Below are 11,619 nucleotides of genomic sequence, written 5' to 3' on the forward strand. Positions count from 1 at the left end.
TTTCTAAAGTCCCCACTTGGATTGACGATTCTGCAACCTTGCATCTATTTGTCTGTCCCTTCCAATGGTTTGACCTTGGCAATGTTAGCAGTTCCCTGTTTGCTTTCCAATTGTCCAAGGATGCAGTTCAGCTATTTGCGACTCTGGCCTGATAAGGATTAGTGGTTTGTTTTAGCGGGGGAGCAGGGGCAATGGACTTTATTTGGTCTGGAACTGCGACATCAGTATTGTATGATATGTTAATATTTGTAATTGCATTTATATAGCTCCTTTCATGATGTCCCAAAGCGCTTCACAGCCAATGAAGTGCTTTTGAAGAGTAGTCGCCGTTGTAATACGGGAAACGCGGCAGCCGATTGGCGCACAGCAAGCTCCCACAAACAGCACTGAAATGAATGACCTGATCATCTGTTTTTGGTGTTGGTCGCAGAGCTCTCGCTCAAGGGACCGTATGGCCTACTCCTGCTCCTATTTCTTATAAATATTGGCCAGGACGCCGGGGGGAGCGCCCCTGCTTGGACGTAACGTTTCATCTGAAAGACGGCGCCACCCGACAGCACAGCGCTCCCTCAGATACAGCACTGGTGTGTGAGCCTGGTTTATGTGCTCAAGTCTCTGGAGTGGGACTTGAACCCACAGCTTTAGTTTCTCTCTATCTACCCTATCTGTTCCCCTTAATCTCTTGAAAACTTCGATCAGATCACCCCTTAACCTTCTAAATTCTAGGGAATACAACCCTAGTTTGTGTAATCTCTCCTCGTAATTTAACCCTTGGAGTTCGGGTATCATTCTGGTAAACCTACGCTGCACTCCCTCCAAGGCCAACAGATCCTTCCTACGGTGTGGTGCCCAGAACTGCTCACAGTGCTCCAGGTGTGGTCTAACCAGGGTTTTGTACAGCTGCAGCATAACTTCTACCCCCTTGTATTCTAGTCCTATAAAGGCCAGCATTCCATTAACCTTTTTGATTATTTTCTGTACCTGTTCATGACATTTTAATGATCTAAAGCAGCACTTTTGATTGTCCTGAGGATGTGATAAGGTGCTAAATAAATGCAAGTTCTTTAACATAGAAACATAGAAGATAGGAGCAGGAGTAGACCATTCGGCCCCTCGAGCCCGCTCCGCCATTCAATGAGATCATGGCTGATCATCCAAACTCAGTACCCTGTCCCTGCCTTCTCCCCATATCCCTTGATCCCTTTAGCCTTAAGAAATATATCTAACTCCTTGAATATATTTAATGAATTGGCCTCCACTGCCTTCTGTGGTAGAGAATTCCACAGGTTCACCACTCTCTGGGTGAAGAAATTCCTCCTCATCTCATATTTCATTCATCTTTCATAAGAAGAATGCAATGAATCCCCTTCGTCCATCAGAATCCTTTTTATTCCTACTGAGCACAAATTACTCAATGATTATCTCTGAACATGCCCAGTCATAGAGGGGTGAATCTTGTTTGTATAAGGTTATATCGGACTCCTTTAACTTCATGTTGTGAACTTAAGTCCCATCATATTGCTCTCGTCTTAATGTAACTGACTGTTACTGTACCATCCGGCACTCAAACGTATAGATTCGTGCTGCACAGCAGGAGGTCGTTCAGCCCATCGAGCCTGTGCCGGCTCTTTGAAAGAGCTACCCAATTAATCCCACTCCCCCTGTAGCCCTGTAAATTATTCTTTTTCAAGTACTTAACTAAGTACCTTTTGAACTAATGAATCTGCTTCCGCCACCCTTTCAGGCAGCGCATTCCAGATCACAACACGCTGGGAAACAAATTCCCTTCATCTTTCCCTCTGGTTCTTTTGCTAATTAACTTAAATCTGTGTCAAAAGCAAATAACTGCGGATGCTGGAAATCTGATATAAAAACAGACAGTGCTGGAAATACTCGGCATGTCAGGCAGCATCTGTGAAGAGGACATAAGAACATAAGAAGTAGGAGCAGGAGTAGGCCATACGGCCCCTCGGGCCTGCTCCGCCATTCAATAGGATCATGTCTGATCCGAATCTAGACTCACGTCCACTTCCCTGCCCTCTCCCCGTAACCCCTAATTCCCTTATCTGCTAGGAAACTGTCTATCTCCGTTTTAAATTTATTTAACATTGCAGCTTCCACAGCTCTCTGAGGTAGCAAATTCCATAGATTTACTACCCTCTGAGTGAAGGAGTTTCTCCTCATCTCAGTTTTGAAAGGGCAGCCCCTTATTCTAAGATTATGCCCCCTAGTTCTAGTCTCACCCATCAGTGGAAACATCCTCACCGCATCCACCCGATCAAGCCCCCTCACAATCTTATATGTTTCGATAAGATCGCCTCTCATTCTTCTGAACTCCAATGAGTAGAGTCCCAACCTACTCAACCTTTCCTCATACGTCAACCCCCTCATCTCTGGAATCAACCGAGTGAACCTTCTCTGAACTGCCTCAAGAGCAAGTATATCTTTTCTTAAATATGGAAACCAAAACTGCATGCAGTATTCCAGGTGTGGCCTCACCAGTACCCTGTATAACTGCAGCAAGACTTCCCTGTTTTTATACTCCATCCCCCTTGCAATAAAAGCCAAGATTCCATTGGCCTTCCTGATCACCTGCTGCACCTGCGTACTAACTTTTTGTGTTTCATGCACCAGGACCCCCAGATCCCTTTGTACTGTAGCACTTTGCAGTTTCTCTCCATTTAGATAATAACTTGCTCTTTGATTTTTTCTGCCAAAGGTCATCGACCTGAAACATTTAACTCTGTTCAAATCTGTGTCCTCTGGTTACCAACCCTCCTGCCAGTGGAAACAGTTTCTCCTTATTTACTCGATCAAAACCTCTCCAAATTTCAGAAACCTCAATTAAACTCCCCTTAACCTTCTCTGCTCGAAGAACAATCCCAGCTTTTCTGGTCTCCATATACAGTAACTGAAGTCCTACGTCCCTGGTATCATTCTAGGAAATCTCTTCTGCACGCTCTCCGAGGTCTTGATATCCTTCCTAAAGTGTGGTGCCCAGAATTGGACACAATATTCCAACTGAGGCCCAACCAGTAGTTGGTTATTCTATGACCCTGTTTGATTGAATCTCAAGCTACCAAAAAAAAACCTTTATAAGGTGTGAAACCCAATCTTGGAGGAACTATACAAAGACTACTTCAGTTTCCAGTCAATATAGAAACATAGAAACATAGAAGATAGGAGCAGGAGAAGGCCATTCGGCCCCTCGAGCCTGCTCCGCCATTCAATGCGATCATGGCTGATCATCCACACTCAGTACCCTGTCCCTGCTTTCTCCCCATATCCCTTGATCCCTTTAGCTTTAAGAAATATATCCAACTCCTTCTTGAATATATTTAATGAATTGACCTCAACTGTCTTCTGTGGTAGAGAATTCCACAGATACACCACTCTCTGGGTGAAGAAATTCCTCCTCATCTCAGTCCTAAATGGCTTACCCCTTATCCTTAGACTGTGACCCCTGGTTCTGGACTCCCCGCCATCGGGAACATCCTTCCTGCAATCGGGAACATCCTTCCTGCATCTAGTCTGTCTAGTCCTGTTAGAATTTTATAAGTTTCAATGAGATCCCCTCTCATTCTTCTAAACTCTAGCGAATATAAGCCTAATCGACCCAATCTCTCTTCATACGTCATTCCTGCCATCCCAGGTATCAGTCTGGTGAATCTTCACTGCACTCCCTCCATGGCAAGAACATCCTTCCTCAGATAAGGTGACCAAAACTGCACACAATACTCAAGGTGTGGTCTCACCAAGGCCCTGTACAACTGCAGTCAATACTAAGGTGGAAAGACTTCTAACAACCCTGTTTGCTTGTTTACTTCAAAGTAGTATCATGGTATAAAACTCTGGCTGCTAGTTCCAGTGCTAGAGCAACAGGCACCATGGGTGAACTGGAAATTATGTCCCCCACGTGCAACATTTAGTTGGTAGACGCTCGCCTCGGAGTCAGAAGGTTGTGGGTTCAAGTCCCATTCCAGGAGACGTGAGCACAGAAATCCAGGCTGACACTCCCAGTGCAGTACTGAGGGAGCGCTGCACTGTCGGAGGTGCCGTCGCTCAGGTGAGACGTTAAACCGAGGCCCCGTCTGCACTCTCTCAGGCTCTCAACATCACTGAAATTAAAACAGATGATCTGCTCATTATCACATTGCTGTTTGTGGGGGCTTGCTGTGCGCAAATTGGCTGTCATGTTTTCTACATTACAACAGTGACTGCACTTTAAAAGTACTTCATTGGCTGTAAAGTGCTTTAGGACGTCCTATGGTCGTGAAAGGCGCTATAGAAATGCAAGTTTTTTAAAATCTCATCTTGAAGGCCGATGAAAGAGAAAATATAACTGTTCCATCCAAAGGACGTGTTGGTTGCCAACAAGAGTACCAAGTGGCTTACTGTAAGAGGGTATATAAACCTTTGTTCCTCCAACTAAATATTGGGAAGACCGAAGTCATTGTCTTCAGTCCTCGCAACAAACTCCGTTCCCTAGCCACCGACTCCATCCCTCTCCCCAGCCTCTGTCTGAGGCTGAACCACACTGTGCGCAACCTTGGTGTCATATTTGACCCTGAAATGAGCTTCCGACCACATCCGCAGCATAACTAAGACCGCCTACTTCCACCTCTGTAACATCGGCCGACTCCGCCCCTGCCTCAGCTCATCCGCTGCTGAAACCCTCGTACATACCTTTGTTACCTCTAGACTTGACTATTCCAACGCACTCCTGGCCGGCCTCCCACATTCTACTCTAAACTTGAGGTCATCCAAAACTCGGCTGCCCGTGTCCTAACTCGCATCAAGTCCCGTTCGCCCATCACCTCTGTGCTCGCTGACCTACACTGACTCCCAGTTAAGTAATGCCTCAATTTTAAAATTCTCATCCTTGTTTTCAAATCCCTTCATGGCCTCGCCCCTCCCTATCTCTAATCTCCTCCAGCCCCACAACCCTCGAGATATCTGCGCTCCTCTAATTCTGGCCTCTTGAGCATCCCTGATTTTAATCGCTCCACCATTGGTGGTCGTGCCTTCTGTTGCCTGGGCCCTAAGCTCTGGAATTCCCTCCCTAAACCTCTCCGCCTCTCTACCTCTCTTTCCTCCTTTAAGACGTTCCTTAAAACCTACCTCCTTGACCACAGCCCTAATTTCTCCTTATGTGGCTCGTGTCAAAGTTTGTTTAATAGCACTGCTGTGAAGCGCCTTGGGACATTTTACTACATTAAAGGCGCTATATAAATACAAGTTGTTGTTGTTGACTGATTCACATTTAATTTTGCAATTGTTGTGCGATTTAGTATCTTGCTGTATCTTTTTGCTTCTGTATATCATTTCATCTGTAAATAAATGTGACCCAGTAATTTAGCCTGTGTACGTTGGTCTGAGAGAATGTGGTGGGCATCCCAAATGTTCCCCAGTGAGTTACAGCAATTAGAGATTAAATGCAAGTTCTTTCTTTCAATTGTAAACTTGGGCGTGCTATTTGGACATGAGTCTAGGTTCGGATCGGTCATGGCCCTGTGGGTAGCGGAGCGGGCCCAGGGGCCGTGTAGCCTGATCCTGCTCCTATTTCGTGTGTCTAATTCTGTTAGATTCAGGAGATGGTTCTGTGATAGTAGATTGGCGGTTAGGATCAGATCAGCCATGATCTTATTGAATGGCGGAGCAGGCTCGAGGGGCCGATTGGCCTACTCCTGCTCCTATTTCTTATGTTCTTATGTTCTTATTCCATATATACCAGAGACTAAGGGGGAAAAATTCAGTATCGCCCCGTTTGGGGCGCCATTATTGGCCGTGCGCAAAGTTTAGCGCCTGGCGCTAATTATCGCCTCCGACGGCAAACTTGGCTTTTATCGCCCCTGGAGGTGATTGGAGCGCTAAATCAGGCGCTTCACATCTGTCTTAAGGCGCAAAGGCTGAGGAGCGAGGTGCTACCTCAGAGCGCTGGCGAAGCAAGGAAGGGCAAATCCAAATGAACCTGCAAAGTGCTGCTCAGTACTCAAAACTCCTTCACACAGCGTTGAATCTCTCCAGAAGTCTCTCTCTCTCTCTCAGACTGCGTGGTGCAAAAATGTCACCGACAAAAAAAGGCAGGAAGCGGTCGCCTTTAAATAGCGCTCCCCCAGTCCCTTTCTGACAGCAAAACGCTCCCCTCAACCTGTCGTTGCTAGCGGCAGGCGGTAAAGCAGAGAGCGCCACTCAATATCCAGTCCGGGGCGCTACCGGGACGTTGCGCGCTCAACTGACGTCACGATCTGCCGGCGCAGGAGATCGTGGCGGTAGTGTTTAGCGCCGCAGCAAAATGTCTAGTTAATTTCACGAGTGGCGCAAACATCGCCGCGCCCGGGCGCCAGTTGCTTTGCACCCCATTAGCGCCCTCTTAAGGCGCTAACGGGAGGCGCAAACAACTGAATTTTTCCCCCTAAACATCATAAGGGACTTGTTCTGCTATGGAAACTAATGCAGCTGCAAACACAACAGCAAATGTTGGGGAAAAGTTCAGAACTGTAACAGATGTGGGTTTGAAATTAGCCCTCCCGCAAACTGCTGAGTTCCCAATCTCGGGCAGCTCGTCCTGTGGATTAATCAAGTGAGTGACAGGCACTTACCCTACTGAGACAGAGAGTGCTGTACCGCTGTCACATTTTGTTTTTAAATCCGTTTTTATGGAATGTGGGAGTCGTTGGCAAGGCCGGCATTTATTGCCCATCCCTAATTGCCCTGGAGAAGGTGGTGGTGAGCCGCCTTCTTGAACCGCTGCAGTCCCGTGTGGTGAAGGTACTCCCGCAGTGCTGTTAGGGAGGGAGTTCCAGGATTTTGACCCAGCGACGATGAAGGATCGGCCGATATATTTCTAAGTCAGGGTGGTGTGTGACTTGGAGGGGAACTTGGAGGTGGTGGTGTTCCCATGCGCCTGCTGCCCTTGTCCTTCTAGGTGGTAGAGGTCGCGGGTTTGGGAGGTGCTGCCAAAGAAGCCTTGGCGAGTTGCTGCAGTGCATCTTGTAGCCGGTTGGCAGCCGGTCTCATAATGGCAGAGCCCAGGAAATGAGGCCCGTGCCAGTCAGCCTTTCAATGTGGGCAGTGTGTGGCCTGTAAGGATCAAGCTGTAGAAAGGGAAGGAAATGAAACTACCTTCACTGCGGGCGCAAGGCGGAGAGAGTCTGAATTCTAAAGCGATGGTTGTTGCTTGCTGATGCACCCACCAGGTGGCAGTGTTGTAAAACTGTGCTCCACAAACAGGTCACCTTGCAACCAGATCTTTTGTACTCAGTCAGTGTAAAGATGTTTTCAATACTAAATTCCACGATTATTTCATCTACCTCCACGCATACTTTCCTTTTCACTTCTTTTCATGCTTAAGAGTGGTGCTATTAGTGGGTAGCACGCTCATGCTCCTGAGTCAGAAGGCTGTGGGTTCAAGCCCCACTCTCATAGAAACATAGAAACATAGAAGATAGGAGCAGGAGTAGGCCATTCGGCCCCTCGAGCCCGCTCCGCCATTCAATGAGATCATGGCTGATCATCCAAACTCAGTACCCTGTCCCTGCCTTCTCCCCATATCCCTTGATCCCTTTAGCCTTAAGAAATATATCTAACTCCTTCTTGAATATATTTAATGAATTGGCCTCTACTGCCTTCTGTGGTAGAGAATTCCACAGGTTCACCACTCTCTGGGTGAAGAAATTCCTCCTCATCTCAGTCCTAAATGGCCTACCCCTTATCCTTAGACTGTGACCCCTGGTTCTGGACTCCCCCGCCATCGGGAATAGCCTTCCTGCATCTAGTCTGTCTAGTCCTGTTAGAATTTTATAAGTTTCAATGAGATCCCCTCTCATTCTTCTAAACTCCAGTGAGTATAAGCCCAATCGACCCAATCTCTCCTCATACGTCATTCCTGCCATCCCAGGTATCAGTCTGGTGAATCTTCGCTGCATTCCCTCCATGGCAAGAACATCCTTCCTTAGATAAGGCGACCAAAACTGCACACAATACTCAAGGTGTGGTCTCACCAAGGCCCTGTACAACTGCAGCAAGACATCCTTGCTCCTGTACTCGAACCCTCTCGCTACGAAGGCCAACATACCATTTGCCTTCTTAACTGCCTGCTGCACCTGCATGCTTACCTTCAGCGACTGGTGCACAAGGACACCCAGGTCTCGTTGCACTTCCCCTTCTCCCAACCTATTGCCATTCAGATAATAATCTGCCTTCCAGTTTTTGCCACCAAAGTGGATAACCTCGCATTTATCCACATTATACTGCATCTGCCATGCTTCTGCCCAATCACCCAACCTGCCCAAATCATACTGGAGTTTCTTGGCATCCTCCTCACAGCACACACGCCCACCCAGCTTTGTGTTGTCTGCAAACTTGGAGATATTACATCTAGTTCCCTCGTCTAGATCATTAATATATATTGTGAATAGCTGGGGTCCTAGGACCGATCTCTGTGGTACCCCACTAGTCACTGCCTGCCACTTGGAAAAAGACCCGTTTATTCCAACTCTTTGCTTCCTGTCCGCCAACCAGTTCTCTATCCAAGTCAGTACCTTACCCCCAATCCCATGTGCCTCAACTTTACACGCTAATCTCTTACGAGACTTGAGCCCATAATCCAGGCTGACGCTCCCAGTGCAGTACTGAGGGAGTGCTGCACTGTCAGAGGTGCCGTTTTTTGGATGAGACGGTAAAACTCAGGTGGACGTAGAAGATCCCACTGCACTTTTTCGAAGAAGAGCCTGGGGAGTTCTCCCCGGTGTCCTGGGCCAATATTTTTCCCTCAGCCAACATCACTAAAAACAGATTATCCGGTCATTATCTCATTGCTGTTTGTGGGATCTTGCTGTGCACAAATTGGCTGCCGCGTTTCCTACGATTACAACAGTGACCACACTTCAAAAGTACTTCACCGGCTGTAAAGCGCTTTGGGACGTCCTGAGGTCGTGAAAGGTACGATATAGACGGAAGGTCTTTCTGATCAAAATCCCAGCCCCAGGCCTGAACAGAAGACAGTGTAACCCAGGTACCATCAGGGAAGATTTTCTAGACGGGTTTTGATGTTTACACCAGGTTTCAAATTCAGCCTTGACTGTGGGAAGCCCGTCAGTATGACTGGCAGTCAGGTATTTCTCCACGCTGTCTCGTGGGCGATGTAGTTGCCTAAGCTACGGTGAAACCTGGCTGGAATTGCTGCCAATTGGCGGTACACAGAGGGTTACAGTAACAGGGCTTTCCCGAATTGGACTAAAGGGAGCTGTTCACCTCTGAGAAACCACACAACAACAACAACGACAACCACTTGTACTTATATGGCGCCTTTAACATAGTAAAATGCCCCAAGGCGTTTCACGGGAGTGATTATCAAACAAAATTTGACACCGAGCCACATAAGAAGATATTTGGTCAGATGTCCAAAAGCTTGGTCAAAGAGGTAGGTTTTAAGGAGCGTCTTAAAGGAGGAGAGAGAGGTAGCGAGGCGGAGAGGTTTAGGGAGGGAATTCCAGAGCTTAGGGCCCAGGCAACAGAAGGCACGGCCACCAATGGTGGAGCGATTAAAATCAGGGATGCTCAAGAGGCCAGAATTTGAGGAGCGCAGATATCTCGGGGGGTTGTGGGGCTGAGGGAGATTGCACAGATAAGGAGGGATGGAGGGGCGAGGCGATGGAGGGATTTGAAAACAAGGATGCGAATTTTAAAATCGCGGCGTTGCTTAACCGGGAGCCAATGTAGGTCAACGAACACAGGGGGTGATGGGTGATCGGAACTTGGTGCGAGTTAGGACACAGTTTTGGATGACCTCAAGTTTACGGAGGGTAGAACGTGGGAGGCCAGCCAGGAGTGTGTTGGAATAGTCGAGTCGAGAGATAACAAAGGGGTAACACACCGCGATTACCGTAAGGTAACTAGCTGATTAGCTGTGATGTTGCTCATGGGGTCTGAACACAGCTGTAATGATTAGTTGGTGACCTGGCCTGTGCCTTTAAGGCCCTTTGCTCTGGCATTGCTTGTGAAAAATGGATCTATGTCACAAGGACGAGAGCAGGTTAATTATTGTTAGTGGGGGAAGTGAGCAGGTGGCCAGGTCTCGCAAATTCCAGCTCAATCTCCCAACCTTCCTCCCCAGCAGAAATTAACCTGTAATTGACCACAGCGTGAAATCACTGCTACTTTTTGATATATACTTCTCATGCTTCGAGAGCTGGACCTGTTTCTGGCTGGGGCGGAGATCACCTCTTACAGAGGGTCAGTACCGCAGAGAAACCAGGGCCAGAGTTTCCTGGGCTAGTTTCGATCGCCTAGATGGGTCGGAAGGATTTCCCCATATTGGCCTGGGGTTTTTTTTTAATCTGTTTTTTTGCCTCTCCCAGGAGATCACATGGTTTCGGGTGGGGTGGAGAGTGTGTGTATTGCGATACACCAGGTATCGCGATTATGGGACAGGCTCGATGGACCAGAGGATCTTTACCCATCCGTCATTGTTCGTATGTTCATATGAAACATGACCTCTGTACCGTGACCTCTTTAGTATGACCTTTGTAGTGTGACCTCTGTAGTGTGACCTCTGTACCGTGACCTCTGTAGTGTGACCTCTGTAGTGTGACCTCTGTAGCGTGACCTCTGTAGCGTGACCTCTGTAGCGTGACCTCTGTAGAGTGACCTCTGTAGTGTGACCTCTGTACTGTGACCACTGTAGTGTGACCTCTATAGCGTGACCTCTATAGCGTGACCTCTAGCTTGACCTCTATAGCGTGACCTCTAGCTTGACCTCTATAGCGTGACCTCTATAGCGTGACCTCTAGCTTGACCTCTATAGCGTGCCCTCTGTAGTGTGACCTCTGTAGTGTGACCTCTGTAGAGTGACCTCTGTAGCGTGACCTCTACAGCGTGACCTCTATAGCGTAACACAAGCATTAAAAATTTCCACGTTGATAAGGTTTTTTTTCCCTTTTCCGTTAAATTGTTCCCCATTTTCAGTCAGACTGCCTTAAACACCTCTGCTCCCAAGGGGGCAGACTGTGGGCCTACTTCTGTCCCACACCAACATCTAACAGGTACTGAGGGACTGCCCAGGGACGTTTCCCCCACCACCCACCCCCTCCTCATTTGGAGCAGCTCCTCTCTCTACACCACTGAATACCTGGTGTCGTACAGCTTGGCCCCACCACATCAGGCTGGGCCGCGGTTTTGGATTCCAGCCGTGACTCAGTGGGTCGCGCTCTTTGCCTCTGAGTCAGAAGGTTGTGGGTTCAAGTCCCACGGCAGAGATTTGAGCACATAATTTAGGCTGGCACTCCCAGTGCAGTGCTGAGGGTAGTACATCCCTAAAAGAAAACAGATTAATTACCTAGTCATTATCTCATTTGTGGGAGCTTGCTGTGCGCAAATTGGCTGCTGCGTTTCCTACATTACAACAGTGACTACACTTCAAAAAGTACTTCACTGGCTGTAAAGTGCTTTGGGACGTCCTGAGGTTGTGAAAGGCGCTATATAAAGGCAAGTTCTTTCTTTAATTCTCTCTCTCTTTGGTGCCTTGCCCAAGGGGCCGTTCTCCATGTGCCAGGCCATTTAACCATGGGGAGCATCACAGCCACGCCTCAACCAATGACCTGTCCAGTGGGGATCGCT

Source organism: Somniosus microcephalus, chromosome 34, assembly GCF_052327205.1.
Source record: "Somniosus microcephalus isolate GS21.2 chromosome 34, FLI_Smic_1.0, whole genome shotgun sequence".
NCBI classification, from domain to species: domain Eukaryota; kingdom Metazoa; phylum Chordata; class Chondrichthyes; order Squaliformes; family Somniosidae; genus Somniosus; species Somniosus microcephalus.